The sequence below is a fragment of the Nerophis ophidion genome, linkage group LG16 (genome assembly GCF_033978795.1).
Source record: "Nerophis ophidion isolate RoL-2023_Sa linkage group LG16, RoL_Noph_v1.0, whole genome shotgun sequence".
NCBI classification, from domain to species: domain Eukaryota; kingdom Metazoa; phylum Chordata; class Actinopteri; order Syngnathiformes; family Syngnathidae; genus Nerophis; species Nerophis ophidion.
The window spans coordinates 19,573,908-19,591,045 of record NC_084626.1 but is presented as its reverse complement, the minus strand read 5'-3'; the positions used below and the strand labels follow the sequence as shown (position 1 = coordinate 19,591,045).

Below are 17,138 nucleotides of genomic sequence, written 5' to 3'. Positions count from 1 at the left end.
TAGCATTAGCTAATAAGATAACACGTTTACGAGTGTTTGTGTTAATATTATTAACTTACAATGGCATTCTTTTTGTATCTTTTCAGTTTCACAAATTCCCAGTAAATTCACCACGACTTTACTATGGACTAATGTAGTCTCTTAAGCTAATTGGAAAACTAGCGTGCGTAGGTAGTGGGTTCATAAAAATAACCAGTTTTGATAGATAAAAGCTTTTACACATGTTTTTGGTGTAGTTACGGCCAAACAAACAGATTTTCTTCTAGGAAGTGATCAATTTAATTCATGTCCTCCTTAAAACGTCTCAACAGACCTTACAACAGGGGTCACCAACGCGGTGCCCGCGGGCACCAGGTTGAGTAGCCCGCTGGCCCTTTCTAAAAATAGCTCAAATAGCACTTACTAGTGAGCTGCCTCTATTTTTTAAAATGTTATTTATTTACTAGCAAGCTGGTCTCGCTTTGCTCGACATTTTTAATTATAAGAGAGACAAAACTCAAATAGAATTTGAAAATCCAAGAAAATATTTTAAAGACTTGGTCTTCACTTGTTTAAATAAATTCATTTATTCTTTCACTTTGCTTCTTATAACTTTCAGAAAGACAATTTTAGAGAAAAAATACAACCTTAAAAATGATTTTAGGATTTTTAAACACATAAACCTTTTTACCTTTTAAATTACTTCCTCTTCTTTCCTGACAGCATAAATCAATGTTCAAGTATTTTTTTTATTGTAAAGAATAATAAATACATTTTAATTTAATTCTTCATTTTAGCTTCTGATTTTTCGACGAAGAATATTTGTGAAATATTTCTTCGAACTTATTATGATTAAAACTAAAAGAAAATGATCCTGGCAAATCTAAAAGATCTGTAGAATCAAATGTAACTCTTATTTCAAAGTCTTTTGAATTTCTTTTAAAAATTTTATTCTGGAAAATCTAGAAGAAATAATGATTTGTCTTCGTTAGAAATATAGCTTGGTCCCATTTATTATATATTCTAACAAAGTGCAGACTGGATTTTAACCTATTTCAAACATGTCATCAAAATGTTTAAATTAATCTTAATCAGGAAAAATTACTAATGATGTTCCGTAAATTCTTTTTTAATTTTTTTCAAAAAGATTCGAATTAGCTAGTTTTTCTCCATTTTTTTCGGTGGAATTTTAAAGAGTCAAAATTGAATATAAACTATGATTCAAAATTTTATTTTCATTTTTTCGTGTTTTCTCCTCTTTTAAACCGTTCAATTAAGTGTTTTTTTCATCATTTATTCTCTACAAAAAACCTTCCGTAAAAGGAAAAAAAATGTACGACGAAAGGACAGACAGAAATACCCATTTTTTATATATATATATATATATATAGATTAATTAATTAAAGGTAAATTGAGCAAATTGGCTATTTCTGGCAATTTATTTAAGTGTGTATCAAACTGGTAGCCCTTCGCATTAATCAGTACCCAAGAAGTAGCTCTTGGTTTCAAAAAGGTTGGTGACTCCTACATTACAATAATTGCACAGTGTTGATGAACATTGTTTTATCTGTTAGGGCAGCTTGGTGTCTCCTGTCGCTCACATAGTTGCATTGCAAAATCCTACAGAAATAATGTTATGAGTGTATTTTGTTAAAAGTTCCGATTGGATTTGATTTTGTGCGCTCCATATTATTTGCTCTGCGCAGAGGACACATGAGTTCGTCACACACACACAAACGAGGTGTGGTGAAATTACCCTCTGCATTTGACCCATCCCCTTGTTCCACCCCCTGGGAGTTGAGGGGAGCAGTGAGCAGCAGCGGTGGCTGTGCTCGGAAATCATTTGGTGATTCAACCCCCAAATCCAACCCTTGAAGCTAAGTGCCAAGCAGAGAGACAATGGGTCCCATTTTTATAGTCTTTGGTATGACTCGGCCGGGGTTTGAACTCACGACCTCCCAGTCTCTAACCACTCTAACCACAAGGCCACTGACCAGTGCGTAATTGCAGAAGTGCAGACCGGAACGTTGCTCACCTTTTAGAAATAACTTTTTTAACGTCCTGGGCCCCTGCGGTGTTGCTTCTACTCCTGGCCTCCTTCCCAACTCTCTTCTGATGTCTGACTTGTGCTTTTTGGGGGACATCCTAACCCTGCTGGAGTTTGCTCGCACTCACTTAATTGCAATGAGGAACCATGGCGGGATGAAGAACCGCGATGTGGACCAACCCATTTTTAGAAAGGGGCCCAGGGTTGTTGAATTTATGGAATTAGAAAACTGTACAACTTTGGGCTTTGTGTGACGCTTGTGTGGCATTGTAATGCCGGATTGGTTCTTCCGGGGATGCGTCGAAGCGATGAACACAACAAGGTAAGTTATAAATGGATTTATTAAATAAACAAATGGCTTAGCGTAAAAGCTAGCGAGAATATACATACAAAGATGAAGGTCGAGAGTCGTCACTGTTGCGCGTGGGCAAATTAGGATCCGAGACTGAACAAAGAAAAGAGGAAAGCTTATATAGGGAGAAATCAAGGAGAACCAGGTGTGTAGAAAACGAGGAGCAGGTGAAATCAATGTGTAACCATGGTAACGGACTAAACAGGAAGTAAGTGGGTCAGAAGAGAATGAAACAAAGATGGAAAAATAAACATGTGAAGATCTGAGTCACAGATCGCAACAGTATTCCCCCCCCCAAAAAGACAGATTCCAGATGTCTCAAAGAAAACAAAAACAAATAAGAAACAACTTGAACCCCCTCCCCAAAAACAGAGTCCACAAACGAAGGGAGGGCGGAGGGAGGCCACGGTGGAGGGTCGCCAAGTCGTGTGTCCCCGAATCCACCGAGGACAAGTCAAGTGGCGGCGGCGGATGGAACGCCGCTGCCGAAAAAGTTTTGGCGGGCGACCTCGAAAAGGCCACATTAGTGGCCGCATCGCAGGATGAGGTGCCCGGCGAGGCGGACGACCCGGGCACGGCCACATCCGTGGCCGACATGGAGGAGGGAGTGTCTGGCGAGGAGGATGACCTCGCAGAGGCCACGCCCGTGATCGACGTGGTGGACGACGCCTCAGCACCGAAATCCCAGCAGGCTTGGAAGCAGCAGACGAGGGTGCGGGGACTGCAGCCAAAGCAGGCCCGAGTGCAGCTGGCGAGGATGATGCGGGTGCTGCAGCTGGCGAGGATGATGCGGGTGCTGCAGCCGCAGGAGTCGTCGGAGGCGGCCTGGGAGCCGCAGGAGTCGTCGGAGGCGGCCTGGGAGCCGCAGGAGTCGTCGGAGGCGGCCTGGGAGCCGCAGGAGTCGTCGGAGGCGGCCTGGGAGCCGCAGGAGTCGTCGGAGGCGGCCTGGGAGCCGCAGGAGTCGTCGGAGGCGGCCTGGGAGCCGCAGGAGTCGTCGGAGGCGGCCTGGGAGCCGCAGGAGTCGTCGGAGGCGGCCTGGGAGCCGCAGGAGTCGTGACTGGTGTGAGCTCCAGCCTCATCGTCGGCGCCGGTGTGGGCTCCAGCTTCTTCGTCGGCAGTGCTTGGCGGCGTGGAGCTGGTACCGGCGCTTGTCGAGGAGCTGGCACTGGAGTGGGCTCCAGCCCTGTCGACATAGGTGAAGGTTCCAGCCCCGTCGTCGACGCTGGTGTGGGCTCCAGCCCCGTCGTCGACGCTGGTGTGGGCTCCAGCCCCGTCGTCGGCGGTGCTTGGCGGCGCGGAGCTGGTACCGGCGCTTGGCGGCGTGGAGCTGGTACCGGCGCTTGGCGGCGTGGAGCTGGTACTGGAGTAGGCTCCAGCTCTGGAGCTGGTACTGGAGTGGGCTCCAGGCTAAAGTCTGTAACTGGTATGAGAACCAGTTCTGGGTCGGAGGCTGGTGTGAGAACCAGGTGGGAGTCTAGTGCTGGCTTGAAAACCAGGCGAGAGTCATGTGCTGGTGTGAGAACCAGACTGGGAGCAGTGCAGAACACCGGTGGTGGAGGATGTGCTGGAGGTAATGACCTCGCGAGTCCGAACACCGGTGGAGGAGGTCTACAAGGCCGTTGAGACTTGGCCGGGGGAAAAACAGGTGGAGGAGGTCTACAAGGCCGTTGAGATTTGGCCGGGGGAAAATCAGGTAGAGGAGGTCTACAAGGCCGTTGAGACTTGGCCAGGGGAAAAACAGGTGGAGGAGGTCTACATGGTGGCTGTGGTTTAGAGGGTAGTATCTGTGCTACCTCCGTAGCACAGCTATAGGTCATAGCCCCTTCCTCCAGACGGGGATCCCAGACCCGTTCCCTATGGTCAGGGACTGACCTTAAGGGAGGGTGGTGGGAGGCTTGGAGGCGGGCCGACTCCTCCCCTTTAATTTGTCCAGAATTTCCTTTAGAAAAGGGAGGAAACACCTTGGACTTGGCCGGAGAATGAGGTTTTAAAGGAGGTGTAGGAGAAAAACTAGGTGACTGAGGTTGACTAGAATAATGAGAAAAAATATCCTGATAATTACGTATTTTATCATAAATGTTATTGGTATTCGAAAAAGGTTGGGAATGAAAAGTACTGTCCACAATATAAAAATCTTCTGAAAAAATGTCATCAACAGAGGCCGGTGTTGCGTCACCGGTGGGCGTTCCCCAATTGACGTCATCGCTTGTGTCAGAAAAAATGTCATGGCAGCTTAAGGAATGATTTGAAAAAAAACAAGCAGGATTACCGGTAATGACGGGTGAATCCTGGACGGGGTGAAACTTGCTGTGTCCATGGGGAGGAATAAGTGGTGCTGGAACATTACTGCCGTGCGGGGGACCTCTCCACTGGACCCCCCGCCTCTTCGGGGCAGCGCGAACGGCTTCGGAGGGGACTTCAGGCCCACAGTCGAGTCTTTCCTGCTCCCAAGCCACGAGCTCCAACCACAAACCCAAGTCGAAGGGTTCCTCCCGTGGTTTCGACGCGGAAAAACATTTTGATGCTCGGATCCTACTGTGACGCTTGTGTGGCATTGTAATGCCGGATTGGTTCTTCCGGGGATGCGTCGAAGCGATGAACACAACAAGGTAAGTTATAAATGGATTTATTAAATAAACAAATGGCTTAGCGTAAAAGCTAGCGAGAATATACATACAAAGATGAAGGTCGAGAGTCGTCACTGTTGCGCGTGGGCAAATTAGGATCCGAGACTGAACAAAGAAAAGAGGAAAGCTTATATAGGGAGAAATCAAGGAGAACCAGGTGTGTAGAAAACGAGGAGCAGGTGAAATCAATGTGTAACCATGGTAACGGACTAAACAGGAAGTAAGTGGGTCAGAAGAGAATGAAACAAAGATGGAAAAATAAACATGTGAAGATCTGAGTCACAGATCGCAACACTTTGTTTATTAATTCAAATTCATTTGAATGAGTATATTTATTCGAATTGTCATCAGGTTTCCCCCTAGACGACCATCCTGGCTACACGCTGTCATGTTTTTGATGATGTATTTCTTTAATTATTTGAATTATTTGAATATCATGAATACCATACCATGAATTGATTAACATGGACCCCGACTTAAACAAGTTAAAAAACTTGTTCGGGTGTTACCATTTAGTGGTCAATTGTACGGAATATGTACTGTACTGTACGATCTACTAATAAAAGTTTCAATCATCTCCTAGGCCAGGGGTTGGCAACCCAAAATCTTGAAAGAGCCATATTGGACCAAAAATACAAAAAAATAAAAATATCTGTCTGGAGCCGCAAAAAAATAAAAGTCATACAGATAGTGTGTCATGAGATATAAATTGAATTAAGAAGACTTAAAGGAAACTAAATGAGCTCAAATACACCTACAAATGATGCATAATGATGCAATATGTACATACAGCTACCCTAAATAGCATGTTAGCATCGATTAGCTTGCAGTCATGGAGTGACCAAATATGTCTGATGAGCACTCCACACAAGTCAATAATATCAACAAAACTCACCTCTGTGCATTCATGCACAACGTTAAACGTTTGGTGGACAAAATGAGACAGAAAAAGGAGTGGCATAAAACACGTCATTGAAAAGTAGGGGAAAGTAATACATTCAAACAAACTACGGTGAGTTCAAGGACCGCCAAAATTAGCAGGACAAAACGGCGCTCGCTAAATACTCGAATCAGTGTGTGGAGAGGCGCAGCCGACGGGCCAATGGCAGGGCAGGGCAAGCTGCAGCAGCCCTGCCCAAGATGGCGGCAAGGAGGCGGAGGATGCGGCGGAGCAGAGAGGCGGGGCTTGCTGGAAGCGACGCCGTCACAATCTAAATCAGGTGCGTGACACACACACCGGCACACAATTAATGCATCTCCTCCTGCTGAATAAAAAGGGAGAAGGAGGAGGGATCAAGGCAGAAGGAGTAGGAGAACCAGCAACAGAACCTGAAGAGCGAGAACAACCAAGAGCGAGCCGAAGACAGCGACGAAGACGCAGCCGGCTGAAAGCGGGCAAGGAGCGAGCAGGAGCGCAGCAGCTGAAAAGCGATCCGACCAAAAGACAAAGCTTGTGCTATTTGAAAAAATAAACAAGAGTCATACCTGCAAAAGCATGTCCTTCCTTGATGGTCCATGCAACCCGCACGATGACGGCAGGAAGCCATTCACACAGTGATTGATTGATTGAAACTTTTATTAGTAGATTGCACAGTAAAGTACATTATCTGTACAATTGACCACGAAATGGTAACACCCAATTAGGTTTTTCAACCTGTTTAAGTCAATGTCCACGTTAATCAATTCATGGTACGAATATATACTATCAGCATAATAGTCATCACACAAGTTAATCATCAGAGTATTTACATTGAATTATTTACATTATTTACAATCAGTCAAGCATGTTTAATATAAACAGTGTGCTTTATAACAATTAGGGAGGTTTGTGTCATGTTTGTCCTCCTACAGAAACCATATTATCACAAAAAATATATTTTTTCCCCCTCATTGTTTTTTGAAAAGGCTCCAGAGAGCCACTAGGGCGGCGCTAAAGAGCCGAATGGTTGCCGAGCCCCGTTCGAGGCACTGCCTTTCACACTCACTTTCCTACGATGCTTGGAAAAATCAAAGTAATATCCATCTCTAGCTATACGCTAATGCACGCAAGTAAAACCGCAAATTTGCGGCGTCATTTACGGGATTCACTGTAACATTCACTATGCCAACTTGTGGTGGGGAGGCTTGTAACACTATTTTTTGTTCCTAATCTAAAGCTTAACATTTACCTGAGACAGCTCTCAACCTAAAAAACTTGGAAGTTGGGGCATTTGTATCAAGGAAGGGAATTGTGAAATATATTTATATAGCGCTTTTCTCTAGTGACTCAAAGCGCTTTGCATAGTGAAACCCATGATCTAAGTTGCATTTTTAAACCTGAGTGGGTGGCACTGGGAGCAGGTGGGTGAAGTGTCTTGCCCAAGGACACAGCAGCTGTTACTCGGATGGCAAAAGCCATACCAATACTACCAAATAGCTACTTTAAAATGGTGATGGTTTTTAAATGGTGCTTGAACCAATACTTAAAAAATGGAAAACATGCAAAATAAATAAAAAGAAAACTATCCATCCATCCATCCATTTTCTACCGCTTACTCCCGTTGGTGTCACGGGGGGCGCTGGTGCCTATCTCAGCTAAAATCGTGCCGAAGGCGGTGTACACCCTGGACAAGTCGACACCTCATCGCAGGGCCAACACAGATAGACAGACAACATTCACACTCACATTCACACACTCGGGCCAATTTAGTGTTGCCAATCAACCTATCCCCAGGTGCATGTCTTTGGAGGTGGGAAGAAGCCGGAGTACCCGGAGGGAACCCACGCATTTACGGGGAGAACATGCAAACTCCACACGGAAAGATCCCGAGCCCGGGATTGAACCCTGACTACTCAGGACCTTCGTATTGTGAGGCAGACGCACTAACCCCTCTCCCACCGTGAAGCCCTTCAAAAAATAATAATGAAAAAAAAAAGATAAAAAATAAAACAAAAGAATGAATAAATGAGAATGTGACCATAGCGGTGAAGTAACCATGAAACAACTTTTTGTCTCATAATAATTAATTTACACACACACACAAACATGTGATGGAACCGGGTGGTCCTCAGAGAAAAGGGGTTGGTCTTGATACTGAAAAGCAGCACTGTAAAAGTCAGTGGAGCAAAAAAAAAAAAAAAAAATCCCAGCTGACCACACTGCACCCAAGTACAGGTCAGCAAAAGAACAGCAGGCCTTTTTTGTGGATTTTTTTTTGTCAGCTCACATATGTTTACATTGCCATTAAGTTTTGGTTGGCTTCCCAGCGGCAACAGGATCCTCAAATTTGAAGGACTGTCGTCTTGGCGTGCTGGTTAAAGACTATCATCATCATTATCATCATCATATATCATTAGTGTGCAGCACAATAACCTAGGATTATGTGGAGGAAGCAACACATCCCCCGATGCCGTTGCTGCCATCGAGCGGTGCAACACTTCATTGCATGTGTATAAACCTATATTTCAAAAACAGCTGTCACATAGTTTGACTTGAATTTTTTTTTCATATATACTGATTGCACACGTCCACAATGTGCACCTGCGAATTTCTAATGTATTTTATTACACCAATAAAATAATGACTTCGACTTGGACAAATTTTATTGATTCAAATGGGAAATTGTTCCACACAGTAGCTCAGTTACTAAGGCTGGAAAGGGTAAGGATGGAAAGGATAATTAATGCAGTAATAAAGACTGAAAATGACTAAAAATGTACGATAGTCGAAATATAAAACATATGTAAAATTTACATATTATATATACAGCCATCATTTACTACCGCTTGTTCCCTTTTTGGGGTCCCTGGTGCCTATCTCAGCTACAATCGGGCGGAAGGCGGGTTACACCCTGGACAAGTCACCACCTTATCGCAGACAACAAATTATATTTGCTTAAATTTAGCACAACTTTAAAATCAATGTGCATTTCCGTGCGTGGCGTCACTCAGTGGAACAACTTAGGGGACAAATTAAAAACGTGTTCTAACATCATTCAATTTAAAATACTAGTTAAAAAAGAAGTACAGAAGTAGTAGGAGGAGGAAAGAGAGTGATGCCCTCAGCACAGAGCGATGGGAGAGAGGTGTATGGTCAGAGAGTGTTGGGCCTGTGTGTGTGTGTGTGTGTGTTTTGTCTCATACTAACAGTGGTACTATTGTATTGTTAGTGTACAGGAGTTGTTCTTGTTTTTGTTTGTATGGTATTGTTTTTGTAGTATATTGTTTAGTGTTACATGTGGAATGAGTGAGAAGGGTTGGGATATTATAGGCATCTGCATCATCCAACCCCTTTTCAAGCCTTGCACAAATGTCTCTGCCAAGATGTAAAAAAAAAAATTGTTTTTGAACTTTGCAGGTTTGAAATAAATACTTCAATTCAGTTCAACATAACAATTACCATGTACAATACTGCAGTATATGTAACAGCTGCAGCATAAAATTGAGAGTAGATCCAGCAGAAAATATACATTATAAACAAAGAGAGGTGACTAACAAAGAAGGTGTCAGGTGATAGACAGGTATCATCTATTGCTGTATGGGGAGTGATTATACAGCTGGATGGAGTGCGGAATGAAGGAGTTCTTGAATAGAACACTGTGGGAACGAAGCCGGTTGGAGTAAGAGCTCCGCTGTCTCTCAGTTGTCTGGTGGAGTGGGTGGGCAGGATTGTCCATGATGGCGAGCAGTTTGTCCAGTGTCCTCCTGTCCCTCACCGACACAAACGCCTCCAACTGCGTGCCAATAGTTTGGCCGCCTTTCCGGATCAGTTTGTCAATCCTGTTTAAGTCCCTTTTGCTGGGGCTGCTCCCCCAACAAACCACTGCAAAGTACAGGGCACTGGCCACAACAGACTGATTAAAAGATCTCTAACAGTTTGCTGCACACATTAATAGATAGATAGTACTTTATTTATTCCGTCAGGAGAGTTCCTTCAGGAAAATTACAGTTTTCAGCACAATCCCATTCAAGTTTAGACAAACATTACAGGGAGACATAACAGGATCGCTGACGGGTCTGCCGGCTTCCAGCGCCCCTTACAAAAAAGATGACATACAGGTAAACAAGGGGGGTGGGGGGGTGGGTGGGAAAGAAAAAAATAGAAGATTAAAATAAAATTAAAAAATCGGTCTTAGCCTAGGCCCTGGAGTGGGGGTGCAGACTGAGGCCAAGGGGAAAAAACAAAAACAAAAAAAAAACACAACAACAACTCATAGCCATAGTACACATCCCTCTTCCATGTGTGTAAGAGGGAAACATCAAACATCAAAGAACACAGAGGACATTAAAGACATTAAAGCAGCTGATGCAACCAGACACTTCTACATACAGCTATGAATAAAAAGTATCAATCAATCAATCAATGTTTACTTATATAGCCCTAAATCACTAGTGTCTCAAAGGGCTGCACAAACCACCACGACATCCTCGGTAGGCCCACATAAGGGCAAGGAAAACTCACACCCAGTGGGACATTGGTGACAATAATGACCCAGTGGGACGTCGGTGACAATGATGACTATGAGAACCTTAGAGAGGAGGAAAGCAATGGATGTCGAGCGGGTCTAACATGATACTGTGAAAGTTCAATCCACAATGGATACAACACAGTCGCGGGAGTCCAGTCCAAAGAGGATCCAAGACACAGCAGCGAGAGTCCCGTTCACAGCGGAGCCAGCAGGAAACCATCCCAAGCGTAGGCGGACCAGCAGCGCAGAGATGTCCCCAGCCGATACACAGGCGAGCAGTACATGGCCACCGGATCGGACCGGACCCCCTCCACACGGGAGAGTGGGACATAGAAGAAAAAGAAAAGAAACGGCAGATCAACTGGTCTAAAAAGGGAGTCTATTTAAAGGCTAGAGTATACAAATGAGTTTTAAGGTGAGACTTAAATGCTTCTACTGAGGTGGCATCGCGAACTGTTACCGGGAGGGTATTCCAGAGTACTGGAGCCCGAACGGAAAATGCTCTATAGCCCGCAGACTTTTTTTGGGCTTTGGGAATCACTAATAAGCCGGAATCCTTTGAACGCAGATTTCTTGCCGGGACATATGGTACAATACAATCGGCAAGATAAGATGGAGCTAGACCGTGTAGTATTTTATACGTAAGTAGTAAAACCTTAAAGTCACATCTTAAGTGCACAGGAAGCCAGTGCAGGTGAGCCAGTACAGGCGTAATGTGATCAAACTTTCTTGTTCTTGTCAAAAGTCTAGCAGCCGCATTTTGTACCAACTGTAATCTTTTAATGCTAGACATGGGGAGACCCGAAAATAATACGTTACAGTAGTCGAGGCGAGACGTAACAAACGCATGGATAATGATCTCAGCGTCTTTAGTGGACAGAATGGAGCGAATTTTAGCGATGTTACGGAGATGAAAGAAGGCCGTTTTAGTAACGCTTTTAATGTGTGCCTCAAAGGAGAGAGTTGGGTCGAAGATAATACCCAGATTCTTTACCGTGTCGCCTTGTTTAATTGTTTGGTTGTCAAATGTTAGAGTTGTATTATTAAATAGAGTTCGGTGTCTAGCAGGACCGATAATCAGCATTTCCGTTTTTTTGGCGTTGAGTTGCAAAAAGTTAGCGGACATCCATTGTTTAATTTCATTAAGACACGCCTCCAGCTGACTACAATCCGGCGTGTTGGTCAGCTTTAGGGGCATGTAGAGTTGGGTGTCATCAGCATAACAGTGAAAGCTAACACCGTATTTGCGTATGATGTCACCTAGCGGCAGCATGTAGATGCTGAAGAGTGCAGGGCCAAGGACCGAACCCTGGGGAACTCCACACGTTACCTTAACGTAGTCCGAGGTCACATTGTTATGGGAGACACACTGCATCCTATCAGTAAGATAAGAGTTAAACCAAGACAGGGCTAAGTCTGACATACCAATTCGTGTTTTGATACGTTCTAATAAAATATTATGATCGACGGTATCGAAAGCAGCGCTAAGATCGAGGAGCAGCAACATAGATGACGCATCAGAATCCATCGTTAGCAATAGATCATTAGTCATTTTTGCGAGGGCTGTCTCCGTCGAGTGATTTGCCCTGAAACCGGATTGAAAGGTTTCACATAGATTGTTAGACGCTAAGTGTTCATTTAACTGCTCCGCAACAATTTTTTCAAGGATTTTTGAAATAAAGGGAAGGTGAGACACCGGTCGGTAATTTACCATGAGGTCAGGATCGAGGTTAGGTCTTTTAAGAAGAGGATGAATAACCGCTTTTTTGAATGCTAGGGGAACAGTGCCCGAGGAGAGTGATAAGTTTATAATATTTAGCACTGATGGACCTAATAATACAAAGAGTTCCTTGATCAGTTTCCCAGGAAGAGGGTCAAGTAAACATGTTGTCTGTTTTATTCCCTTAACACGTTGTAACAATTCCTCTAATGTTATTTCCTCAAAACGAGAGAAACTATTTTGGAGGGCAGTATCCGCCGTATATGCAATCGTGTCAGTGTTAATAGAACCCCGTTGTAGCTGGGACGCATTGTCTTTAATCTCCTTTCTAATGACTTCAATTTTCTTACTAAAGAATTGCATAAAGTCATCAGCTGAGTGGGTTAAGCTACTGGAAGGAGTCCCTTGTTGGGTTAGCGATGCTACCGTACTAAACAAAAATTTAGGATCGTTTTTATTACGGTGGATGAGATTTGAGTAATATTTAGCTTTAGCTAAGGTAAGCATGCGTTTATAAGTTATTAAACCATCACTCCATGCTTGATGGTGCACCTCAAGTTTAGTCGTGCGCCATTTGCGTTCCAGCTTTCTGCATAATAATTTCTGAGCTCTAGTTTCTTCTGTAAACCACGGGGTGCGCTTTTTTGGAGCCTTTTTTAACTTTAGCGGTGCTATGTTATCAATGGTTTCGCGCAGGGCGTCGTTAAAGTTGTTAGTGAGGTTATCAATAGAGCCCACATACTTTGGGAATGGTGCCATTACCGAGGGCAGTAGGTCCGCAAGAGTTGTCGTTGTGGCTGTATTAATGTTGCGGCTGCTATAGCAGTTATTATTATTATTAGTTTGACGAACATGCGTCTGAACCTCGAATTTTATAAGGTAATGATCGGACAATACTTTAGTATACGGGAGTATCGTAACTTTGGAAACGGTGATGCCCCTGACAAGCACTAGGTCTATCGTATTACCGTTGCGATGCGTGGGTTCATTTATTATTTGTGTGAGACCACAGCTATCAATTACAGTCTGGAGCGCTACGCACGGTGGGTCCGATGGGGTATTCATATGGATATTAAAGTCCCCCATTATGATTATATTATCGGCGTGTGTCACTAGATCAGCAACGAACTCTGAGAATTCATTAATAAAGTCCGAATAGGGCCCTGGGGGGCGGTAGATAACAGCCAGGTGTAGAGGCAGCGGTGTGACAGACCTCATAGTAAGCACCTCAAACGATTTATATTTATTATTTATGTTAGGACTAAGGTTAAAGTTTTCGTTGTATATTAGTGCGACCCCCCCACCCCTTTTGAGCGGACGGGCAATATGCGCATGTGTAAAGTTAGGAGGACATGCCTCATTTAGCGCAAAAAAGTCGTTTGGTTTAAGCCAGGTTTCGCTGAGACCGATGACGTTAAGATTGTTGTCTCTGATAATATCATTAACTAACAACGTTTTAGGAGACAATGATCTTATGTTTAAAAAACCTATATTATAGGTAGTGGGCTGTTTTAGGGAGTTTTTGATCAAATTATCCGTAGTAGCAATATTAATAATGTTGTGTTTATTATGCCCAGTGCATTTAGTATAGTTACGACCATATCTAGGAATTGATACGACAGGAATTTTCCGATTGTTTGATTGTTGCTTTGATAAACTGCACGCATCATGGTTAGCCACCTCAGTAACGGGGATTTTCCGATTGTTTGTTTGTTGCTTTGATAAACTGCACGCATCATGGTTAGCCACCTCAGTAACGGGGATTTTCCGATTGTTTGTTTGTTGCTTTGATAAACTGCACGCATCATAGTTAGCCACCTCAGTAAAACACATGTCCAACTCTGAAACACTCAAAGCAGAAACAACTTGTTCTAATTTAACAGACTCCTTACCCAGACCAGTAGTCGCGCATTTTCCATCTAAATCCGTCTTCGGGATGGAGGAAAGTGGTGTTCTGTGGGGATTAGCCTTCTGCTTTGTTTTTAGCCCCGCTCGGCATCCGCGTTTCCGATCACACCGCTGGCGTCTGCTCCGTAGACGGCCCCCGCTGCTACTAGACTCCCCTGCTTCACAGGCCGCTGGATGTAGCCGCCGATGTAATCCCATGCTAGTTAGCAAGTCTAGCACGCAAGTGTCTATCGGTCCAAAACGGCCCGATGTGTCCACATCCAGAAGTGTCTGGCGGTCGTACGTGATCACGGAGTGACCACGATGTGAGCCAGCCATAAAGTTTGTGGAATTGTCCGGTATTTCTGCCAAATGTTCCATCTTTAGCAGCCATCTTGGAATAAAGAAACATATCCACTGTGGTGGCCTCTGCGGTGTTCAACGCTGAGGTGGAGGGAGAATGGCCAGAGACAGAAGCAGACCCATCAAAGCAACCAAGACAGCCGACTCCACTCTCGGCCAGTGTCCAGTCCGCATGGATGAGCGAGGATACGTCCAAGGTGACTGAGGTGTCCGACACCTGCTCACCCAGCCAAGACACCGCGAAGCCTCTCTGTCCCAGTAGCTCAGTGCTAGCTCCACAGCCCTGTCCCCTCATCCGCATCTCCTCCAGTACATCCAAACAGACTCTGGTGTAGCAGAGACCCTGCAGCTGGTCTCCATGGCCAAAAGGCTCCCGGGAGGCAGATCCAGAAGTCCACAAAAAAAAGCACCACAGAGGTCACAAAAGTGCCACCCCTTGTCACACAGTCCCAAAGGGTCCCGGACCAAAAGGCAAAAAAATATAATAAGACATGAAAACAAGAGGGAAACACAAAAGGATGACACAAGAGCACAGAGCTCCTGCCAACAGCAGCCACTACAGCAGCGCCATCTTGGAAAAAAAGGACCTAAGCTTCCTCAGGAAAAAAAAGAGTCGGCTCATGCGCTTCTTGTATACAGCTTTGCAGCTGTCCTTCCTGTCCAGTCTGCTGTTCAAGTGGACTTCGAAGTTCTTCTACTGCCCCACTACTGCCACCTCCCGGACCTGGATTTTGATGGGCTCCACAGGGGTCATTTTCTTCTTGATATAGATAAAAGTTAATGCTACACTTTGTGGCATAAAGGTGTTCATTAATTACACTTTTATTAAATAAAAAGAATAAATAAACCACGTTGAGCTCTATTGAAATACACAATATAGTTATACAAATATCCACATAAAATAACATTGAAAATTTCTGGTTGTAAATGAGAAAAATGATTTAATTTTTTTTTTTTATATGAAAGTTTAAATTTATAAGGAGAGTGTATGTACCTGCCCGAGTGCAGCTGGGGTATGCTCCAGCACCCCCAACGACTCCAAGAGGGACAAGCAGTAAAAAAAACGATGGATAGATGGTGTGCAAAACTAGATCCGACCAGCTCCTAAAGAGGTGGCTCAGACACATTTTAGAACTGTCCGCAGTACTTAATTTACAATAAACAAATAACTTAGATTTATATCATGCTTTTCTAGACACTCAAAGAGAAGTGTGACTCAACATTCATTCACACCTGGTGGTGGTAAGCTACATCAGTAGCCAAAGCTGACCTGGGGTAGACTGACGGAAGCGTGGCTGCCAGTTTGCGCCTACGGCCCCTCCGACCACCACCAATCATTCATTCATCACTCATTCACCAGTGTGAGCGGCACCGGGGGCAAAGGGTGAAGTGTCCTGCCCAAGGACACAACGGCAGCGATTTTTTGGATGTCAATAGGTGGGAAGCGAACCTGCAACCCTCAGGTTTCTGGCCGGCCGCTCTACCCACTACACCAATGTTTCCCAAATAGGGGTACACATACCCTTGGGTGTACTTGAAGGTATGCCAAGGGGTAAGTGAGATTTTTTTTAAATATTCTAAAAATAGCAACAATTCAAAAATCCTTTATAAATATATTTATTGAATAATACTTCAATAAGATATGAATGTAAGTTCATAAACTGTGAACAAAAATACAAAAATGTAATATTCAGTGTTGACTGCTAGATTTTTTTGTGGCCATGTTCCATAAATATTGATGTTAAATATTTCTTTTTTTTTTTTAAATGTTTAGAATTAAGTTCATGAATCCAGATGGATCTCTATTACAATCCCCAAAGGGGGCACTTTAAGTTGATGATTACTTCTATGTGTAGAAATCTTTATTTATAATTGAATCACTTGGGTTTTTTTCAACAAGTTTTTAGTTATTTGTATATCCTTTGTTCCCAAATAGTTCAAGAAAGACCACTACAAATGAGCAATATTTTGCACTGTTATACAATTTAATAAATCAAAAACTGATGACATAGTGCTCTATTTTACATCTTTATCTCTTTTTTTCCACCAAAAATGCTTTGCTCTTATTAGGGGTACTTGAATTAAAAAAATGTTCACAGAGGGTACATCACTGAAAAAAGGTTGAGAACCACTGCACTACACCATGCCGCACCCAAATAAATAGTCAATTATTTATGTTTAGTAATCGATTTACAAATTGCAATACAACTAAAAATGTATTTTTCCCATACAGTGCAGGAAATATAATAGAAAAGGGGAAATAATGAAAAATAAGTTAGTGAAAGAATAGGTTAGTTTAGCAGTAGAGGATTATTTAGGATTGCATTTGGAACATGTAGAGTACAAAGCAATATATAAACATTTTTAAAAAGACAGGGTTGAATAAAATAATATAGAGCACGGTATTGGCGACACTAAATTGGCCCTATTGTGTAAATGTGAGTGTGAATGTCGTCGGTCTGGGATGTGGGGACTTGTCCAGGGTCTCCCCTGCCTTTCGCCCAAATTCGGCTGGAATAGGCTCCAGTCCCCACGCCCATCTACTGTAAAACATGTTTCAATCAAACAGTGGCCACAGTGCAGGGAGAGCTGCTGGAGGTGAGGGTATTGGTCTTAAGGTATATATCAATGTTAAAACGGGCTAAATCGATTGCAAAAAAAGGCACCAAATTTTTGAATGTATTATGACACTAAACTTGAGTCTCACTCTTGTCAT

General features: G+C 43.5%; 1 protein-coding gene across 1 annotated transcript in view; it reads left to right on the top strand.

Annotated features, from left to right (window-relative positions):
• Nucleotides 1-4,598: 4,598 nt before the first annotated feature.
• The window catches only part of LOC133535094 (calcium/calmodulin-dependent protein kinase type 1D-like), a 510,841-nt gene continuing 498,301 nt past the window's right edge, over nucleotides 4,599-17,138 (top strand). The window contains exon 1 of the mRNA XM_061874580.1: nucleotides 4,599-4,987. The gene's annotated coding sequence lies outside the window, so the exon portion shown is untranslated. The remainder of the gene's footprint in view (nucleotides 4,988-17,138) is intronic.